At 42.5% G+C, this 22861-nt stretch overlaps 1 protein-coding gene across 10 annotated transcripts in view; it reads left to right on the top strand.

The window, feature by feature from the left end:
* The window catches only part of ATXN1 (ataxin 1), a 255986-nt gene that overhangs the window by 25257 nt on the left and 207868 nt on the right, over positions 1 to 22861 (top strand). For 7 of the 10 annotated variants that reach the window (XM_065667307.1, XM_065667300.1, XM_065667305.1 and 4 more), the window contains exon 5: positions 5975 to 6095. The gene's annotated coding sequence lies outside the window, so the exon portion shown is untranslated. Of the gene's footprint in view, positions 1 to 23; positions 727 to 843; positions 1351 to 5974; positions 6096 to 22861 lie in introns of those variants that run through there. The other 3 variants (XM_065667299.1, XM_065667297.1, XM_065667301.1) reach the window with 3 other exon arrangements.

Here is a 22861-nt window from a genome sequence, read left to right as displayed (position 1 = left end):
GCCGCCCCCGGCCCACCACGGCCCGGCCCGGCCCGGCCCGCGGGCGCCGCGGCCGCGGGATCAGCCCCAGCCCCGGGAGTGAGGGGGGAGGCGGCCGCGAAATGGCCGAGGGAGGCAGCGGGGATGTGGGGACACGGTGCGCCCCGCCGCGGGAGGGAGCGGGGGCCGGGCGGTGGGCCCGAGGCGGCCCCGCGGGCTGAGCCGCTCGTACAGCCCTGCTCGCCGCTTCTCCCCTGCGGCTTCCTCCTTCCTCCCCGCCGCACACCGCTTTCCTCCCCCATCGCCCCCTCCCGCCTCCCCTCGGGCCGGGCGGGGTGTGTGTGCCCGCGGGGACGGTGGACATTTTGCTCGCCGCGGCGGCCTCGGGGCGTGTGGGACTGCGGGTGCGGTGTCCGTGTGTGTGTGCTGTGTGGCGACACGGGCTCTGTGTGTCTGTGTGTGTGTGTGTGCGTGTGCGCTTGTGGCTGCGCTCTGCGGGGGGGCCGTGCGGTGCGTGTACGCCGGGCGGGCCCGGCGGGGCGCAGCGCAGCGCGGGCCCGGGTGCCGGCAGGGCCGGTCGCCGCCGCACGGCGTATGTAGTACGGGGCTGGGCGGCTGCCGGAGGGTGAATGAAGCGAGGAGGAGGCGGCGGCGGCGGAGGAGGAGGCGGCGCTGGGGCTGGGATGTGCCCGGCAGCGGCCCCGCTCCGCTTCACTCAGGGCCCAGGTCGGCTGCAGACGCCACCCGGTACTGGCGACCGGGGGAACGGGGCGGGAGGGAGGGAGGGAGGGACGCGGGGTGGTGGTGGGACACGGGGGGTCCTGCCGGAGGCGGCTTCGGGGAGCGAGGCCGGGGTTCACCCCACTGCCGCCGCCCCGGGGCTCCGCTCGGCTGCGGTGGCGGCCGCTGCCCTCCTGTCGCTCACCTACCGTCTTCCCCCGCTGCCCCGGCGTTGGCTTGAGCCGGGCTCGGTGGCTGGGCTGTGGGGGCTTGGGGGTTTTGTGTTTGGGGTTTTTGTTACCTAAGGCATCGTAATTTACCGACAGAAAGCAAATAAATGACCCCTCGTACGTCTGTGGGTGCCAAATCCTTTAATGCCAATCCTGAGAATATTAAAGTCTATATTAAAGCATGCTGGAAAACGCTAGCTCCTAATGTAATAGTAGTAGCGGTGGTAATAAAATGACAGAATTGGGAGCGATTTACATGTTATTGAAGAGGAGGAATTACTGAAGAGTAATAATAGAAAAGAAAACAAGTCGGAAGCCCGTTATATAATGCACTGTGTAGACAACGAGAGCGACGGGCTATTTTTATTTTGTTTACCGTATGCTGTGTAATAGGGACTCCTCCGAGCAGCATCTCTTCCCGGTGAGCCCAAACTCCAGATAGAATTGGGGGAAAAATTTTAAGCATTCCTGTTGTACCCAGGCAAAGAAATCCGGGTTTGCAAAACCTTCCTCTTTGCAAATGCTTTCTGTGTGCGGATCAGCAAGGGTGCAGGTAGATGACCTTTGTTGGGGACCTTTTCCCTTTCATAGGGTAAAGAAATTCATATTTTTGTAGGGCAGGTTACACTTTAACCTTTAATGCTCACGGTTATGTATTTTACGCAGCAGTGGTTACTTTACGTGTCAGCTGTGGTCAGGCATAGTGAGTTACTCTGCTTACACACCGAGAGTCAAGGACTTTTAATTTCGGTTTCGAATGAAGCCTTCCCCTAAAGGAAAATCCCAGCTTCGTGTTAATCTATTTCTGTTCGGGTGATGGAGACAGTTCAGCTTTGTGATATGGAGCAAGGGTTATGAATGAGGGAGAGGAAGATTGAGAATGGCCAGGGAAAATATTACGCTGTGGTTATTTTTGCGATGCTGTGAGATAGTAGTAAGTTGTAATTGCGCGTTATTGCACCTAATTTGTCATAAAACCAGCATGGTATTTTACGGGCAGCAGGTTAGTTTGTTTTTTAAAGGGGTGGCTGTGATCTCCTCACTTTTTACATAAGGCAGAGGTCGATAGATTTTCCTCCGCGCTTGCCTGTCTGTCTCTCATCATGTAGCGACATGTCAGCAGTGTAGGCTTTCAGTGCGCTTACTCCAGCCCTGATCAGTCATGTAATTAGATCAGGCTGCCATGGTAACAGACGGTATTCACCGTCCAGTCAGGTGTGTGTATGGCTGGCGGGTTACCTACAGGGCTACCTCCAGCCCTGCGTGTGCTCTGTAGAGCCGTGTCAGCGGTGTGCAGCCAGCACACCGAGCACCTCGGGCTTGCCGAAAATTGAAGGATGCCAGTGGTGGTTTTGGAATGGCTGAACTTCTCGGAAAGGGTGTTCTTTGCCTGCTGTAGTGTCAGGCAGATGGGACAGTGCATGGCATGCTTAGCAGGTTATAGCCAAATTGTCAGTTCCATTGAGTTTATTATTAGCAAGTTAACAAAGGTGTGGTACTTTCTAAAAATGCTTTTGGCTTATAAAAGCTTGCATAAAAGTTTCTTCAGTTTTCCTTTTTTTTTTTTTTTTTTCCCCTGGCTGGTTTAACTGTTTGGTGGCTGTTTGTGAGATTGTGACAGTTGCCATTCACATTTTAGGCTGCAGGCTTGTTATTCTGCACTCACGTACTACACTTTATACCTCCTGGCCAGTAAAATGAAAGCTGGTGATACCTGATATTACTATTGTCACTTGGGTTTGTTAATCCTCTTCATAGTTCTTAGCAAGGTCTAGGCCCTTCTGTGTTTTAGGTGAAAGCTGACTTCAGTTTCTCTTGGTAAAAAGCTAAGCATATACAGTATTAAAACAAATGTTCTCCTCAGCAAATGCTTTGTTTCCAGTGTTGGTATTTCTTTTGCTTTTTTTTTTTCCATTTGTGCTCATCAAAATATTATATCCATAGAACAAGAGGCTTTCTGCCACAAAGTTTATAGTACCTTGAAAGAATATGCAATCTAATTAGCTTAGAACTGCGTACTGGTTTTAAAAACGTATTTAACTGAGCAATGTATATTTGTCCTCATTCTCGGTGTTTGGACATCACTGTTTTAAGCCGCTTTTCCACAAACGTAGGTAAAAAATTTTTAAAGGCACCGAATTTGGCACTCTGCTCTAGTGTCATAAATCTGGAGCAACTCCAGGGGAAGGGATTGTGAGCCACTTACATGGGTGTATATCTAGAATAACTCCATTTATTGGACTTAATCCAGGCATGTAGTAGAGTAACAGAGCTCAGAAGGCGATCTGCTGTGTATCACTGTTATTTTCTCTGTATCTTTTTACGGGAAAAAGCATTGTGGGCTTAAATAGGATTTTTGCCTGATTAAAGAGCCACATTAAGTGTCTGCAGAAGTGGTTAACACCCCTATTCCAGTCACTAATCTTTTGTGCACTTACACTAATATTGAACTTGGCCCAGAGGATTTCATGTCTCAATGATGGGAAATCATCAGCACCCACAGCTCCCGAGCGTTTGTAGTACCAGCCTGGAACATAATGTAAGCCAGAAATATCTCAGTAAAATAGATATTTTAATTGCAGTGATGGTAAAGCACCGGAGCTGGAGGAGGCAATAAGAAATGCCTGTCGGTGGTTCAGCTCTTGCGGTGCCAGGCAGCTGCCAGTCTCGGGGTCAGTGTGACGAGTTTGCAGGTCTCAGCCTGCCTGCCGAGCAGGGGAGTTTCTCCTTGCAGGGGCAAGGGGACAGGGAGTGAATTCATGGGCAGTTTCCTACACCCAAAGTGCAGCTTTTCAGTGCCTCGGCAAACTCGCCCTTCTGGTTAGGAGAGAATATTCTCTGCTCCATGTGGCCGCCTCCGGTTTGGGCCGCTGTACTGAGGAGGTATCTTGAAATAGAAGAGCCTGTTAGGACTGGCTGAAGAGAGTGGAATAATCGCACGCAGGACGACTCTTCTAGAGTGAGCCTTTGTGTGTTGCATGCTGCTTATACATATTTTATTGTAAGACAAATTACTTGTGTGACTAAGAGCATTAGAAAGTAATTATTTTCAAAAAGGCCATGTATACAGAGTTAAAAGACTTTTTGGAAGTAAACAGTGCAACTTTTCTCCCTTGCCCTTCTGGCCTGATTGAATTTATTTAGAAAGGTTGAAAAAAACCTAGTCTTGTTTTAAAAGAGACCTGGAATTTCACTTAACAAAAATTTTTATGTAATAGATCCAGTGGCCTAGTTTCCTGTTAATTAAGAAAATAGACACTTAAATGCAGTCACCTGAAAAGCAGCTAAGGATTTGAACATTAGTATTTAAAAGGAATCGTTTTACTAACACAGGTAGTAAAACAAAACCAAGACCTAATTTTCCTCTTGCTGAAGTTTAGCAGTACATCTTAGTAGATGGCAGTCAGGATTATCATTGTCATTGCTCATACAGTGTGCTGCTTTTGTTGTGGTGTGCTAATTGAAGGGGAAATGCAATAAAGAAGTAAGGCAGGCTGAAAAGGAAACGTGTGTCAGAATTGCATAGATGGTCTGAAGCACTGGCTGGCTGCAAACCTACTCCAGCGTGTGAGGCAGCTCATGCTGATGCCGTCTGAGAGAATTCGGGCTCTGTGACAGCCTTAGCTAAGCATGCAGGCTGTGAATGATGGGGCTGCTGTGGAGGACCGATCAGGTACAGTGTGTACAATTCACAGGGTGCAGATAACCTAGTTGTAGGTCTCTTCCAAGACTGCTGTAGCCATTCTACTTTAATAAATAAAGGTATAGTTGGCACGGGAAACAGAAGTATGGCAGGCTTGGCACAGGTAAATATTTCATTGCAAAGAAATGATGTGCTATATTCCAGTCACTTCAGTAGCCTAAGCTTTGCATACTGAAAATCCTGACCTCATCCTTTCATTTTACTTTTGTGTAAGACTCTTAAGTGCAATAACTGAATAAATAAATAGGTATTTGGGCAAAGGCACTGTATTTTGGAAACTTGTTCAGTGGTTCACATTCTTTATATAAAGAAATTTAAAATTTTCACTTGGGTTTGGCTGAGCTGATGCATGACTGATGTTTTAAAATACAAGAAACTTTGCAAACTCCTGACTTTTGCAAAAAGACAAAAAACGGACCTATGACCGTGATTCCTTTTTTATCTCAGTGCATGTGTTGAGAACGTAATGCTTGATAGGTTTATTTTCTTTTTTCCTCAACGCTGTAGTCTGAGGTGGTTGTACAACACATGCAAATCTGTGTGTGTGCATTGGTCCCAGTCTGCAGTTACTTTAGTATATGTCCCAGTGGGGGGTTTGCTGAGTGAGGATTGATTAAAGAACCTATCTTGAGTTAAGTATGTGTGTAAATCCTTCCATAAATAGGAAAGAGTAAGTATGCTCATAAACAGAAATAACAAAAATGAGGGAGAAATGGTCCCACTAAATCCTTTTATTGTCCCAAGAGTGATAAAAATATTTGGCGAGATTCCAAGTGAAAACCCAAAATGTATTTTGTTTAATATATGATGTCAGCAGAAATTCAGTGCTGGCTCTTCATAATTTTGCTGAGCATAAATACAGAAATAGACGAAAAAACTCACATTGGTAGAGTTTTGTTTATATTATTTGGGAATTTGCAGTAATATGCATCGACCCTTAGCATGCCATCAGCATGTGCACAAGGTAATGTTATATTCCCCAAGCTGATTATTTTTCACCTAATAGTAGTAGTTGCAGCAGTGTGTTCTCTGGATGATGCTCCTCCTCAAATAAAATATGTTCTGGCAGTGAAGACAGTCATCTCAACTTGCTTATGATTCTTCACCTCATTAAGATCACATTTAGGAAAAGAGCACTCAGTTTGAATAAATGGGCTCTGCTCTCTACTATATGTGCTCTGCAGGATTAAATGTATAGTTTATTTGTGCTTGAGTAACAGCAAAAGCAGTCTCTCTCAGTCTTCATTGGGATGTCTTAGCATGTTGTAAATTGTTTGACTCTTAACTGTGGTTTTGTTTCTTTTTGTTTTGGTTTCCATCTCCTCAACTCCTGGATCAACAGTCACATCGCAGACCAAGCCACATGGGCAAGCAATACAAGCTGTGAATTTATTCTTGACCCCTGTAGGACAGTGACCACCTTAATTTTTTTCTTCATCATACACATATGCACTGCCAATAAGGTGAGAATATAATGCTTTTTATTTCCTCTATCAAGTGTACGCTGTCTGCTCTGGGCTTTCATCAATGTGGACACCTTACCTGTGTCTGCACGATTACCAGCCCGTGGTATATTTGTATTTCCCTTGCCTGGCAGTAGAGGTCCTTGAGAAACTCTTGTCAGAAAAATTCCATTAACTCTGGTGATTCAGTTCGATGACTTACAGGACAGTGGGTTCCAGATGAGAGGTTTTATGCTCACCTCAGTTACTAAACTATGATAGTATGAGTGGAAAAGTTTACAGGCTTTGCTTTTGTTGTAAAATGCCACGCGTAAAATTGTATACATCCTTCCTATACTCTTACAAATGTTTTCAGTGGTTCTAGTTGCTTGCAGCCTGCTTGACTTTTCTGGTGTCCTGAGTTCCTCCTGACCACTAAACTTTGTCCTGTTCCCAGGATAACTAATCACTACTGACATGCCTGGGTGTCTTTTACTCTTTTACTGTGGTTTGAGGAATGTTTCAGATTCTTCTAATTTCCCCCCCACACCCACTCCGAAATGCTGTAGCCAGACAGGATATAATAATGCACATACATCAGTCGGCTTTCCCTCTCTTCTTTCTCCTTCCCATATGGTTGTGGAGAATACCTTGAAAAAACTGAGTCTCAGGGCTCAATGATCCTACTGCCAATAAAAAGAACATAAATTTTTATTTTATTTCTTTAATCTGATTGTCATTAAGCCAGCCCGTTTTTTTTTGACCCGTTGTATGATTTTCGAGTGCTTGGGATTGGCAATACTACTAATGCTTAAAAATAAATTAAAAAAAAAGGGTTGTAGGGAAATTGCCTGTGTCTTTTAAATAAAAGAAAATTAAATGTAGTGGTTACTTGCAGAAAGTCAAAGGATTTTTCTTTTTCTATTTGCAGCCAGAAAACCTAATTAGTATAGTGCTCTATTTATGAGGGGCTGATCAGAAAGTCTCCATTGCAGAATAACTTTTTAATGTATACAGCATATCATAGAAAAGTATGCAGCACATAATTTACATTTTATCGTGGCTGCGGGGAAGGGTGCTGTGCTTTAAAGGGAAGTTGTCTGAGCAAGTAGTTGAATGCAAAGACATGCCTGTTACGGTTTACAAATGAGCTTGAATGATGGGGGTGGATAGTAACCACTGTATCTCTTTGGAGCAATAAGAATTTTTTGAGAGTGGAAAACCAGACAAAGTGCCCGTGTGCTGACACATTTTGTCCTTCTGTTGTGGAAGAAAACTGACTTGGTAGGAGCTATTGACTTGGGAGATGGAGTAGAAGGAAGCTTTTTGTTAGGACATCATTTCCACAAGACATTTTTCCTTTCTTTTTTTTTTTTTCCCCAGCGTTAGCTTAGGTAGTATGAAATTGTATTTATTTGCAGAAGTGATTACTCCAGGAAGGCTTATATTTCTTAATTAGAAGTAGTAGTTGTTTATAATGTATTGGTCAAATCCTATGAATAATCGGATTGTGTTAGCCACATTGTATTGCTAAGTCACCTGGAATATTTTAGCATTTGGTATTTCCTGTGATTGCATGAGAGATAGTATATTAGATATTAAGCAAACATTCCGGATGAAAAAAATATAACCTAGTTAAGTGTGGTGCAGAGGCATAACAGGAATATAGTACTATGCTGCTTTTTTTTTGTACCAGTACGGCTTGAACTGTAGTGTTGTATCTGTAGGCTTTAGATCAGATTTGTTTTGGCTTCTTTTCTTGTTATTGGACATTTTAGTCACTGTGTTTGGGGTACTTATGTGGCCTCATTAGTTAGTTCTCATTTTCCCTAGAGAACAATCAAAATCAGGCCCATTATATAGCTAAATAAGTGAAATAAAAGTTACTGGGTAGAGACTTGCCTGCTTGAAAACATTCTCTCTGTCACTGGATATAACAGGCAGAGAGATCACAGTAGTAACACGTGAAAGAAACATGACCCGTTGCCGTGAGGGGAGCAGCCACAGATAGGTTTCACAGCTCAAGATAGAGCATCGCATGATAAGACCCATTGTGTTTCTGGCTTTTGCATTCGTTTCGGGGTGAAGGTGGCAACAGCCCCACTCTGTTTTAGGCACACCTGTATTATTACCACGGAGTTTCTCAGGGGGACCAAATATAGGCCATGCTTGAACATATCCAAAGTGAGATCTCAGAAACCTTACTTAAAGCCTAATGGGCCTGCATGTGCATTCATTGCTTTATTCATATGAGGAATCACGTGGCTTCAGGGAATAACACCGTTGTGTGTGTGAACTCCAGGTGTGCTTACCCTTCCAATTCAAGCAGTGTTCTTCCAGAGCCTGCTAGAACATCTTGCCTGAATAAGGACACAAGGTATAGTAAAAATAAAATAAAAATAAATGGAGATACACTTTCTTAAATCATGATTTGAATTAATTTTTTAGTGTGCTCTACAGAACAAGAGTTACTGTTATTTATTCAGAGCATTCACTGCCTTCTTCCACTTAGGCAAACGACTCAAGGCTTACTTATAACCAGTTGTGTTGGGAGGATTTTGCAAAAAATTCTTTTTAATCTTTTCCACTGTCGAGTCACTTGATATCTATTAGTCATATTATAGTATCAGATTGAATTTACAACCACAGCCCGTTTGTAAGTTTTTTTTGTTTTTTTCCGAATTTTCCATGTCTCTACACTACCTAATGTGGCTTATTTTGTGCTTTATTTCTGTTACATGCAGACTGCTGGGACCTGCTCTCTGTAAATGGACAACAATCTGCCCTTTTAAAATACTTTGTAGGGAACATGAAAAGAGCCAATCTGTCTCTATATTAGTATGTCCAGTGGTGACTTTGATTGCCATATCAGTGTCCTTATGTCCAGTGTATCATAGCTGGTTTTATTTCTTCCCTCTTGTACTGTTTATGAAGGCCTACAATGGCTGTAGGACTAAAAGAAGGTGGGTGATAGAGATACTTAGTGCGTTAAGAGCACAGGTGGAATGGAGAAGTGAGCTAGGTATAATTGGATAGTAATCAGAAATAATATTTTTTAAATTGTTTGTTTTGTGTGTAACTCAAAGTTAAATGAAGTGATACGAGTGCAGACTTACACCTTAGAAATGAGGCCTTGTGGTCCCCTCAGCCCTACCTCATCACCTCAGCTGTGACCTTTCACATTTTTCTCTGTTCCCTCATCAGATACTGAAGGTCTGATGTTTGACCGATTGAAAGTTTTCTAACGCCTTCTAAAGTGTAAATGGAGTTGGGTGTAGTGATCTGTGTCTACTTAAAAACACAAGGCTCACATCCATAATGTGATATAAGCCATGACTTGAGGTTTGATTCACCTTCCAACCCCTGTTTCAAAAAGGCATATCTGCAGATGGAACAAGAGACTTGTTATCCCACATGCTGCAACTTGTTAGCATTACTTTAAAGTGTGGGCATTTGGATGTTAGTGAAAGTATTAGAGGGATGGATAACTTCTATCTGCTGAGGGCCGAAAGGGCTGAGATGACTAGATGTGATGTGTGATTGTGTGTGAGCCTCAGCATCTGTGTGTGCCTTCCTCCTGCCCCTCTCCTTTGGCTGTGTGTGGTGGGCAGGCTGTGCTGCTGGGTTTTGCATGCCTTGATACCAGGGGTATGCTTTCGGGTGAAAGTTACATCCAGTGACAGCATTTGAATTTGAATGTGTTGGCTGAGGGGGTTTTGGCAGTGAGATACTGTGGCGAAGGCAAACCATCCTTTGGTAAGTTTGATAATTAATTCTTTAGTTTATGATCAGTTGCTTAGCAGTGATCAACCCATTTTGGCACTAGCTGTAAACCTGACTTAAGGATTTATTGAGTTACTCTTTGCTCTTTAAAAAGTACAAATGCTGAAGTGTTTCTCACTCATATTGCAGTGTAGTTGTGACTGTTGGCACGTTTTTGTTCGTCAGGTACCCACTCGCGAAGGCCCCTGTAGTTTTGTGAATTTAACATTTCTGTGGGGCCAGCTACTTGAGAGAAAGTCAGGCTTTAGTGGAAAGTCAGGTTTTAATGGAAGGTCAGGCTTTAATGGAGAAGCATAATTACAAAAAGCAGGCTTAATCCTCCTTTACTGTGCTCTGAAATTCTGTGCTAGTGAATATTTTCTCACTGGTGTGGTTTCTTTTCAATGCTATGTGTATCAGCTGAGTAGAGAGTGATTTTTCGAATTAATATAATAGTAAATAAATTTCTTCTCTTCCGTAGCCCCTGAACACATGCCTTGCCTGGTACTGTCCCGTATTCATAGCTTTCCCCAAATAGGCCGACAGCAAGTACATCCAGAATGTTTGAAAATTAAGTTGTATGCAAAAGGAAAAAACAAAATCCTAGTAGATTATTACTCTAGAAGAGGTTGTAAGTTTATTCTCCATGTACCACTAGTGGTTAAAAACCCATAGCACTAATCATATGCATTTTTATTTACAGATTAGTAGGCTCTACTCTGACATATGACTAACGGGGAAGCCCCTCCCTTAAACAGTTGTATGTCATCTGCTTCAGTGAACTAATTACTTGGCAATTCCCATTTGATAATTCCCTCTTTATTTTCTGATGAGTTACTTAACAGTGATGAGCTTGTTGAGCAGAATACCATGCTTAATCTGTGCTTCTGAAACTACAGTGCGGGCCTGGGGATATCATTGTTTTCTAAACGCTGTTTAGCCTTGCCATAGGAACATTGAAACCACGCTAAGACATGTTAACAGTTCACAGTCAACAGTAAGCTTAATGTGAGGGATGTGCAGCATTACCCATAAAATGAAAAAGAGGTTTAGGTTACTGTTGCACTAGAGAAAGGATAGTAAATGTATAATTTCTAAAACAAACAGCCCCAAACCAAAACCTAACATAATTAAGACATTAAGAAGCAGAAACTTGTGTCAGAGATACATTCTTTATATCATTCTCCTCTCCACTGAAATAATCAATTGAAAGGAAATTCTGTTCTTTAAAAAAACACAGTTTAATGTCTGTTTGACAGTTCAGCTGATACTGGTGATGGTTGTGTTGTTTTAATGAGAGATACTTTGTTACTCTCACTTTGTCACTTAATGAGAGATAAATTGTCACAGTGTTTTCTCTACTATTACCTGTCTTTTTTATTCTTCCCCAGTCCCTTTTCACATTCTTTCACTCTAGTGGCCACAGCAACCGTTGTTTCTGGCTGGGGAATGCATTTCCAGTCTCACTGCTAATTACAACATTGCAGTGTTGCTAGAGGGTACCTGAGTTCAGCACTGCTTAGCTACAGGGGCGGGCAAGGGGATTTATGAGGTGAAGTGACATCAGCCTTCTCACAGCAGGCCTGGTATAGTCAAAGTGAACCTCCTTTGTGGGCCCGGAGTCAGATGGATCCTCTTCAGTACCAGTGCCTCTGAAACTCAGCCATGTGAAACCAGGCTGTTGAATTTGATTAAGATTTTATTACTAACTTCAGTACAGGAGGGTTTGTGGATCAGCTACAGTCACTTTGACTATCTGGTGGCACTATCCTGCAGATGCTGATACCAGAAGAACTGGATTTTAGTTGAACTGCTGTTACAAGCTGAGAATTGGGCTATTTTTTCTTGCAGAAGTAGTGTAGTACTTTGTGTATTAGCTCAGATGACATTGCATCATCAGACTTGCTGATTTATTAGGTATTCACAATGATATCTTTTGGCCAGTACTAGAAGCTGTGCCACAGGCTTGTTTTATCAATGAGAAAAATGTATTTGTACATTGTTACATGTGTTTTTTGTAAAATAATCAGAGGAACAGTAATTTTATGAAACCTAGAATTCAGAACAGATTAATCTACCTTAATTGTGTTCATGAAGTACACCAGCTATAAAATCTTTTGAAAGGAATATTAATCAAGTTGATCAAAGGTGGCTTGAAGTACAGAATTCAAATAGGAACACAATTACTTTCTGCCTGCCTGTATGTTTGCCGTAGCTTGTGTGTTTGTGGGGGTTTTTTTTGGTATTTTTTAATACAAAATTAGTTTCCATTTTGTATTTTGGATTTTTTTTTTTTGTTGCAGAATTTGTCATGTTTTAAAAGTGAAGATATAAGAAGGTAAAACAGATAAAATTTTGTATTTTATAAAATGCAGTAAGTAGGGAGCATAATAAAATAAGCAATTAAAACCCAGCAGAAGGTCATTGAATATTTTTTATTTTTAATTTATTTTTTATCCTATTTAATTCTTTAACGACTCACCGTACCTTGGGTAGTGCTGTGCAGGCATTGCTGAAAGCAGAAATCCTTCATAAGAATCAGAAAAGAAATGTGATGGCGAACAGAGTGCCCCACCTGTGATCTGAAAGGTTTGCTTACACACCCGGGAGCTGACCCTAGACAGATCCTTCCACAAACCATTATAGCTGCTGTGGATCTGCAACCCAATGCATGGTGTCATATTTATTTTACAGAGGTAGCCAAAGTTACTAGCCAGTGGTTTGGACTGATCTTCAACCACCTGCTCAGAAGTGGTCTGTCCAACTGTGAATTTTCCACCCTCATTTTGCCTTCCTCTTCAGGCTTACCAGCATCTCACTAAAGACTGAGACTCTGCTCAGGCAGCATTGCCTGTCATTTCAGAAGAGATGCGCCCCAGGACTCCAGATCTGGCCCAGGGTATTTTCTTCCCTCATCAAGGAAAGGCAATGAATGGTTGCTTGTCATTAAGATAGAGCTATTGAGTAAAATGTGTGGCCTCAGACACACTGATGCTGGTATTACTGTCAATATTCATGCAAGTAAAACACTACCGTATGAGTATCATGAACATGATCTTTCAGTTAACACGAGATTTTAATTGCATGCTAGTGTCTTAAGATTTGAGCGTGTGGTTTAAAACAAGCAAACAGAGCCCAACTCATTTACATATGGCGGAGGTTTCTCTGTTGACAACTGCTGTGTCTCCCTGACCTCCAAATGAAATGGTACCTTCCCCCCTACCTTATTATAAATGAGAGAACTAATAAATCCTACATTTTATGTTTTTTTTGCTCTGGATTCCCTTTCCTTTTTCCCACCTGCTACCCTGGAGCACATTAGCATGACTCCTCTGCAAGCAACACTTGCTGATGGAATAGCAAAATATGAACTGGTAGATACAGGCAAAGCTTTGCCTTTGCATCTCCTAGTTTGCAGAACTGAGAAGCTGCCTCACCTCTTTGCTTAGGTCTTGTCTGTCTCCTCTTTGAATCAGGGATGAGTTTCAGGTTTCCTACTTAGTAGTCTTGCTAAATTTTCTTGGATATCTGCTGTGATTTGGCCTGACATTTTTGTTGTTAATGACACAGTCTTGGAAATCACTTGTGATTTCCTTTGTGAACTTGACAATTGATTAAGTAAATGATAGGGAGATAAGTGACACGGCAGTGCTGTCTCTGTAACATGCCTTTGTTCTCTTTTATGGGGAAAGAGGATGATGGTGGATCATGAATTATAATGATGGGACAAGGGGTAATGGGTTCAAACTTAAACAGGGGAGATTTAGATTAGGTATAAGGAAGAAGTTCTTTACTGTGAGGATGATGAGGCACTGGAATGGGTTGCCCAAGGAAGTTGTGAATGCTCCATCCCTGGAAGTGTTCAAGGTTGGGTTGAATGGGGCCTTGAGCAGCCTGGTCTAGTGGAAGATGTCCCTGCCCATGGCAGGGGGTTGGAACTGGATGATCTTAAGGTCCTTTCCAACCCAAACCATTCTGTGATTTTGTGGCTTTATGGACCAATCTATAGTTTAAAATTGCACTGTGTGTTTGTTTGGATAGTGCACAAAGTATGTTATATTGTGGTTTAAAAATGCATGTGATACTACAATATTGGAAGGACCAAAGAAGAAGTAAAAGTCTGCATTTTGTTCCATATTTGCACAAGCTGGCAGAAGAACTCGGTCCTGGTGCTTGGTTTTCAACTATGAGAATGATACAAGCCAGCATGCATGCATCCTACCCTTTGGTGGTCACCGCCAGTTTATTTTGGTTGCAGCTCAGCAGCAGATTCAGGGGGTATACAATGTGTAGTGACAGAGTAAATTAAAGTAATTCCTGAGTGGAACCGTGACATTTGTTACATGACACTACTATCCAGATGTTGTTATCTGCTAGAGTACAGCCAGAGAAGGCCCTAAAGAAAATTGAGGAAGGTAGAAGGTTTATAGTAAGCAGATGAAATACATAAAACAGCAGCAGTCAAGTACGCCTCTGTTGCCTCAGGAGTCGAACTTGTTGAATGTCACGTTGGCTGTATGGAATGGAAGAAATGCAAACTAAGACACACTTCTGGTACGTGTGCAGCTCTGCTATGAAGCGCGTTCATCTGAGCTGTCAGCTGGCTGGCTGCAGTGTTTGGTGCTGTTCATATAGCTCAGCCAGAGTGCCTCTGTGAAACCAGTAGTACTGCGCAGCTTGTGCTGCAGTAACCAGGGCTTTTATGCTCCTTATCTTGTTCAGTGTGAGCTGTGCATGTTCTGTGTCGCACTGAGGCACTAGGCCAAAGGCTGCAGTGGAGTAAGGGGTCAGGTTCCCACTTCCCTTACTTACTTAGATGGTTTATATGGAGCCATGTGGGTGTAAATCTGGTGTGACAGAGCATGGAATCTGTCTCAGGGTCCTGGAGTGTGTCGGGCCCTCTGTACTCAGAGCTGTTGCTGGCAGGTCAGTGTTGCTGCTCAGACACTGCTTGTTTGGAGTTGAGTTTGGTAGGTACAGCAGTTGAGGGTTTGCCTGGCTTCTCCTTCAGGTGAAGAGGGAATGAAAACTGTTCCTTGGTCAAGTGTCATCTCTCTTCTTTCCTTCTCGTGCTTCAGGTGGATGTATTGGTGAATTAGAATGACCTTTCTTTATATAGCCCAAGCAGTGCTTTGCCCTTTCATCCTTCTGTCACATTTTAACCTTTGCTAGACTTTATTCTTTTACTACTGGCCAATTAATTTTTCTTCTCACCCCCTTCTCTACCAAGATTCTCTCGTGCTCAGCAGTTCTTGCTGCTGCATAGCTGACCTACTTGTACAGTTCCCTCTCCGTGTTTTTTACCTGCACAATACTTTGATGGTGTGTTGGCCCTTTCTTCAACTTGATTTTGTTCGTGTGTGTTTCTGTGTGTCTAAAATCTATTTCTGCTCAGAAGGTTTCAATACCTCTGTAATTTTCTGCAGAACTGCCAATTTGAATTTTGCTTCATCTACCTCCCTTCCTTCCTTGTTAGTCATAGCTGAATTCTGAGCTTTGCAGCCCCGATGATCTGCCTGGACAAGCCTTTCGCTCCATACAGCCTTCTGCCTCTGTCCATGGGAAAACCCCCTTTATTTCTGCTCTGAAGCTTCACTGTGGGTGCCCATTTCCCTGGCCAAACATTGGATTTTCGGTCCCTGGCTTTCAGCTGCAGTGTCTCTTCAGCAGGCATCTTGCTTTTCAGGCCTGTCAGCTGGTCTCTAACAAATCAGTTGCTTATGTTTGCTTGCATAATGTTACGTGCTGGCATTGTAAAAAAAAAAAAGTAATTAAAATATAAGTCATTCAGTTGTTTTCTCTGCACCTGAGCATGATCTGGGAGTCACCTCCTTTGGGCCATTTGTTCATAAGATAATGGGGTCACTGTTACTTTATTATCGTATCATTTGGTCTGCTAATCTAAGGATTCTTCTACTGTGTTAATAGCAGAACTTCAAACTGTTAATGTTAGTAAGTTTTAAAATTATAATACACTTTTCACATGTCCTACCGGTGGGACAAAAGTAACAACTTGGGCAGTTTTCCTTGGACTTCCAGTTGTTCTCACACCTTGACTTTGCTCCAGTGGCAGAGTTCTGTAGTAACAGGTTGCAAAACTTTCAAGATAGATAAAGAAAAGAAAGAATGTTTGGAAAGCACTTCATTCAGAAAAAGAAAAGAAATTGAACATGATATGTGTTTTGAGTGAGGCTATTCAGCAAGGGAAAAATTCCTGGACTGCTATGGAGAAGTACAGGAATGAAATACCCACTGAATGAGTGAAGTTCACAGAAGGTGTGAAGTGGAAAAAATGTGGGGGTGTTTGGTTGGGTTTTTTTTTGTGTCTCTGTGTTATCACTGTGTTTTTGCCAAGAACTGACTATTGGAATGATAATGTGGTTATAGTAGATTGAAAAAAAAAAAAAGACAAAACAACAAACAAACCAAACAAAAAAAAAAAAAAAAAAGCAAAACAAACCAAAAAACAAACCACCACAGCAATTTAATAAGTATTTTGGTTGATAATTTTGGAGGTGATGTTTTCTCAAAAACCTTAGGTTTTTAACTGAATGAAAAATTGTCAAAAAATAATGCTTTTATCTGAAAATTGATACCCCTTCTTTTTATAAGTAACACCAAAAAAGATACAAACTGAAGGATGTTAAAGCAAAATATACATGGTTTTACTCATTGTGTTTAACAATAGCTTGAGTATAGTTAGTTTCACTTTTCCTGTATGTGGACAGTTTCCCAAGGTGAGAGAAGCATATGAAGAAAAACAACCACGTGCTGATAAGATTATAAAAATCGGTGCAGGGAGCTCGGAGGTATGAGTTACTACTTTTACAATCCTCCATTAAAAACAAGACTAGACTCCATATTGATGGAGTCCTTTTAAAGGCAGTGCCCTTTTAATCAGCAAACAGGTCCTCTGTGCATCAAATAATTAAAAATAGAGCAAAGTTTCTGAACAAGGCGTCTGGCAGAAGCGTCTGTACTTCCATCTGTGCATGATTAGCGGAATGTTTCATGATATTTAAATAGCACAAGCTTTGCTCTCTTTTTTATTATTTGTTGTGCTGAAGACCTGTTTGCTTGTTAAATGGTCTTTTTTGATTAGTTACTGGAAAGGAGTCAGGAAAGTGTATCAAGACATCTTGTACACACTGCAAATGCCAATTTGTCCCTTTTTTCACGGAGACACTGCCCTTCTTTTTATTTTTTATTTTTTATTTTTTATTTTTAATTTTTTTTATTTTTTTTTTTTGTAGGAGTTTTACCACATCCTTCACTTGGTGTTTAGTATTTCTTATGGACTGGTTCGTTGCAGGGGGAGCTCAGCACGTATTGTGGTCACTGCCCGTGGACTACGGTTTCCCTGATAATGGCTATTATTTTTATAACAGTGGAGTTCAGAGGCATGTTACGCTGTGAGTACGCACCAGGGTTATTTGCAGAGTACATGTGGCAGTTCAGATCTGCAGTTTCTGCTGGTGGTACGGGTGCCCTATGTCTAATCTGCAACACACACTGCTCTGAAGCCTTACCCTTTCAGAAGGGACGTAATCAGCCCGGCAACAGCTTTCCAAGTGGTTTTAAGGCCTGAAGCTGGAACTCCTCCTTGCTGGCAGCCATACAACATCGCCCTGCATGTTCTTCCTCTCTGGCTAGCAACAGGGTGCTTTCCAGTTGTAGCCACTGATTTCGTTTCATGCTAGTGAAGTTTTCAAGTGTGTGTTTTACAGAGACATGTACAAGTAGGTATGTGATGAAAAGAAACTGCTGTCTGGATGCAAAGTGCATTGTTGTAGCTGGCTGAGAGCAGTTTTGTTAAGTGCAAGTGCCTGTTTGTTTGGAGCCGGCAGGCTGGCAGGGAGCTGAGACACTGATGGGCTTGGAGGTCCTTTGTGGAGAGCCAGTATTCAGTCCTTGGACAATTTGTGTTCTTGGATGGGCATGGAAAATAAGAGCTTTTGTGGCATGTATGACTGGCATTTACTCTGTAGCTGGGCTTCTTGGTTTTGTTATTTTTCTGTCATCTTGTGTTTTGAGAAAAGCTGTGACGTGTGAATGCTCACTGGGGTCATCTCTTCAGTTCAGGACTTCGAAAGAAATTGTGGTTACTACTGAGACCAAAGCTGTGCAGCTGACAACATAAGTTTATAAACTCTGCTTATTCATACCTCAGATAAAACCTCAGAGAAGCCTTGGCTTTGGAGAAAGAGCCTCCTGTGAGATAGCCTCCATGTAGGGTTCACCTCACCTAGGTAGTGGTGGTTACTGGTGTTTGTCATGTTTCTGGCCCAGATCCTGCAGAGCACTGTGCTCTGGTGCTTCAGAGCAAATTCTTCTCAGCAGGGTTGTATTTTATGTGGGCAAGAGGTTGGAAAGTGGTAGGACCGTTTTGCAAATACCTGTCCATTGTGTGGTTCAGCTTCCAGATGCCTTGGGAGACCTGAAGATGAATGAGTAGAGGTGGAGGAGTCCTGCAAGGGAAAGAACAGTCATATTTTACTGTGAGAGGTCAGAGCAATATGTATATGTATGCCTGTTCCTTCATCTAGACACTGAACTAATGCGTGAAGCAGTTCCACTCACATTTTATTCCTGTTGCTCCTAAAAATATAATGTTTGTCCCCTTAACAACTGATTTCTGCAGAAAGAAGGAGGATTACTTCTAGAACTGATTCTTGATCAGTGTAGTTGGGTTGCCTTATATTAGCATGCCATCAGGAGCAGGAAGGAGAAGGAAGACTTGGGCTCATTTTAGAAAGATGTATAAAGTTGCGTTGGTAGCTTGGTTAAACTAAGCCAAGTTTTGTGTTTTGCTTCTAGTACTTATCCTCAGAATATACCATAATGGGTTTTTTTGGAACATCTTCATCTTCTGTTGTGAGTGTGAATTAATTAACATTAGTATGACTTGCATTTTGTCCAATGGAATTTGTTTTTCTGTATCTTCTCTCATGCTCAAGGTACTTCAAACACTTTAAAATAATGAGTTCAGCTATAATAGTGCTGTGGCTCTGTAGAAAATCACAGCTGTCCTTCTGGGTGCAACAGGAGATCAAATTCAAGGATGGCTTCGTTGACTGGAGTGGGAAGAATACTGGTTTTGATGTTAGTGTTACCCCTGCTATTTTTTAAAAAGCATCTGTGACAGGCTTCTTATTTTGGCAGCTTAGATTTTGCTGTTTATTACTTCATTTATAACTCTCAGCGCAGTGTAAACAGAATGATGAAGAGTTGCAGGGCACATTATTCATAAGCTGTTGCTTAAACCTCACTGTTGCATTTCTTGCCCTAATTATTTCACATCATGACATACTACATGAAAAAGCTGGTAGCCCTTATTTTCCTGAAACAAAACCAAGTCTTCCTTTTATGACACTGCAACAGCACATTGTAGCAAAGCAGGTAACTGGGTTTCAGCCTAAGATGGTAGGCTCCTGTTGATTTGTGTGAAAAATGAGGGTTCCATTAATTGTCTGCAGGGCTCCAGGGGAGAGGGAGTGCCTTGTATCACTAAAAAAATAATTCCTTTCAGCTGGCTAGAGAGAAGTATGGATAGCATCCAGCATACAGACATCCCCAAGTACAAGGCTTATAATGGAAAAGTTGATGACCAGTCAGTATAGAGGTACTAGCAAGTATTTATATAACTCATAGCTGTTGACTACTGTAGACATGTTGTTTTAGGCCCTGTTCCCACTGGCATTCCTCCTGTTGACTTTCAGAGGGTTAGGATCAGACCCCTTTGGCTCAAGGAGTGAAGTTAATTAAGACTGAAAGAAGCATGCACATTCTGAAATCAGCCTCCAGTTTTGGGAGGGGGAGCAGTGGAAATAACTGACCTGTACAGTGATACTGAAGTACTTCATGGCATGGTACAGCCATACACTGAAAAGAAAGCTTTCCTTGAGTTATTTGGGATATTTCATTTTGATATGTAACTTGTAGTGTTATCTGTTAATGGAAGGCTTGATGTGGTTTTCCTGCATTCCTCACAAAACTGTTCTTTGACAAGGAGAAAAACATATCTATCTGATTAATAGGCACCTTTCTGTATCCAGCAGTAGGCATTAATTATTTTCAGGTTGTACTATTATACGAAAGCTTCTTCAAAACTTTCTCGGTTTGGTAGGAAGGAGTGGCAATTTGATGCATTCTCAGCTGCACAGCTCTAATGTATGTTGCTTGTAAAGACACCTACATGTTATAAAAAAAATAACCCTAATAGCCAAGGATATGTAACCACAGTCTAGAGAATTGCCAAAGAAAGTAAGTACTGAAACAGGGAAAAAAAGGGGGGGGGGGGGGCAAAAATGAAAGATTCTTCATTTTAAGAGCAGTAAGGTTAAAAAAGGAAAAAAAAAATACTATTCCATAAATATTAAAAAAAAAAAAAAAAAAAAGAACTCAGTGCTACACTGTATGTTAAAGTTGTTATCAGTTGGGGAATGTATATGGAACAAAAGTCTGAAATACTAAATACTATCAATTCAATTGATATTCAGGTCTCCAGAAAAGTAGAGATTTGTAGCTTTGCTGAAAACAACAAAAGGCAATTTGGGGGAAGGTATGAATACTGCTAGAAAAGCTGAACAATACATCTCTCTGTAAAATTGCATGTGACTGGTGTAAATGCTGTTATGTCACAGCTAGGGCTGCTGAAATTGTAAGCAGGTAGCAAAAAATTTTCTGTTTAATATTTCACAGATAATAGTTGTTCTCAATGCTTTAAATAGCGTAGGAAATGTAGTGTCACAAGCTTGACATTTGAGTATTAATATTGATACTGAAACAGTCTCACCACAAAGGATGCCAGGACTGCAGGAGGAAGGACAGCATTTTGATCAGATAAAGACACAAAAGTTTTAAAGCCCTTCAGATAGATTGAAAAAAATCCTTATGAAAACTGGAGCAAAATTATGTGTCAGGACTGGACATTTTATATCCAGTTTTGGGAATATCCCTATTCAGGTAAAGTTTTAAGCAAAGAGATGTTTTCCTGTTATTTCTGTCTTCCCCTCTTTCCCCCATTTGCTATTTGATGAAGTCTGTCTCAAAAAGGTTAATAGGACAGGGCTACAAAGTGGTTTAGATTGACTTCTACAAATACATGAATATATGTGGGTTCAAGAAAGGGCACTTAGTGATATATTGTCTTTACTATCTGTACTCAAACTTGCTTTACATGTATTGTAAGTTCTGCAACATGAAGATTTGGCTACAGGTTGCTTTATTAAAGAGGCATTTCATAGAATCATAGAATAGTTAGGGTTGGAAAGGACCTTAAGATCATATGGTTCCAACCCCCCTGCCATGGACAGGGACACCTCACACTAAACCATGTCACCCAAGGCTCTGTCCTACCTGGCCTTGAACACCGTCAGGGATGGAGGATTCACAGCTTTCCTGGGCAGCCCATTCCAGCGCCTCACCACCCTAACAGGAAAGAATTTCCTCCTTATATCCAATCTAAACTTCCCCTGTTTAAGTTTTAACCCGTTACCCCTTGTCCTGTCACTACAGTCCCTGATGAAGAGTCCCTCCCCAGCATCCCTAAAGCCCCCTTCAGGTACTGGAAGGCTGCTATGAGGTCCCCACACAGTCTTCTCTTCTCCAGGCTGAACAGCCCCAACTTTCTCAGCCTGTCTTCATACAGGAGGTGCTCCAGTCCCCTGAGCATCCTCGTGGCCTCCTCTGGACTTGTTCCAGCAGTTCCATGTCCTTTTTATGTTGAGGACACCAGAACTGCACACAATACTCCAGATGAGGTCTCACAAGAGCAGAGCAGAGGGACAGGATCACCTCCTTCGACCTGCTGGTCACGCTCCTTTTGATGCAGCCGAGGATACGGTTGGCTTTCTGGGCTGTGAGCGCACACTGCCAGCTCATGTTCATTTTCTCATCAACCAACACCAAGTCCTTCTCCGCAGGGCTGCTGTGAATCTCTTCTCTGCCCAACCTGTAGCTGTGCCTGGGATTGCTCCGACCCAGGTGTAGGACCTTGCACTTGTCATGGTTGAACTTCATAAGGTTGGCATCAGCCCACCTCACAAGCGTGTTGAGGTCCCTCTGGATGGCATCCCTTCCCTCCAGCATATTAACTGAACCACACAGCTTGGTGTCATCGGCAGACTTGCTGAGGGTGCACTCAATCCCACTGTCCATGTCAGCGACGAAGATGTTAAACAAGACCGGTCCCAACACCGATCCCTGAGGGACACCACTCGTTACTGGTCTCCAGCTGGACACTAAGCCATTGACCACAACTCTTTGCATGTGGCCATCCCACCAGTTCTTTATCCGAGTGGTCCACCTATCAAACTGATGTCTCTCCAATTTAGAGACAAGGATGTTGTGTGGGACAGTGTTGAATGCTTTGCACAAGTCCAGGTAGATGACACCAACTGCTCTACCCCATCCATCAGCTCTGTAGCCCCATCATAGAAGGCCACCAAATTGGTCAGGCAGGATTTCCCCTTAGTGAAGCCATGCTGGCTGTCACCAAGCACCTTGTTGTTTCTCATGTGCCTTAGCATGCCTTCCAGGAGAATGTGCTCCAAGATTTTGCCAGGCACAGAGGTGAGACTGACTGGTCTGTAATTCCATTTTCCCCTTCTTGAAAATGGGGGTTATATTTCCTTTTTTCCAGTCATCAGAAACTTCACTTGTCACAATTTTTCAAATATGATGGCCAGTGGCTTAGCAACTTTATTTGCCAGGTCCTTCAGGACCAGTGAATGGATTTCATCAGGTCCTATGGACATGTGTACGTTCAGGTTCTTAAGATGGTCTCAAACCAGATCCTCTCCTACAGTGGGCCTAGGGTCTTCATTCTCACAGTCCCTGCATCTGGTTTCCAAGACTTGGGTGGTGTGGTCAGAGCATTTGCCAGTGAAGACTGAGGCAAAGAAGTCATTCAGAACCTCAGCCTTCTCCAAATCCAGGGTATCCAGTTCTCCCGGTAGCTTCCGGAGGGGGCCCACATTGTCCGTAGTCTGTCTTTTATTTGCAACGTACCTATAGAATCCCTT

Source organism: Lathamus discolor, chromosome 2, assembly GCF_037157495.1.
Source record: "Lathamus discolor isolate bLatDis1 chromosome 2, bLatDis1.hap1, whole genome shotgun sequence".
Taxonomy (NCBI): Eukaryota; Metazoa; Chordata; class Aves; order Psittaciformes; family Psittacidae; genus Lathamus; species Lathamus discolor.
This window is presented reverse-complemented; position numbering and strand designations above follow the sequence as displayed.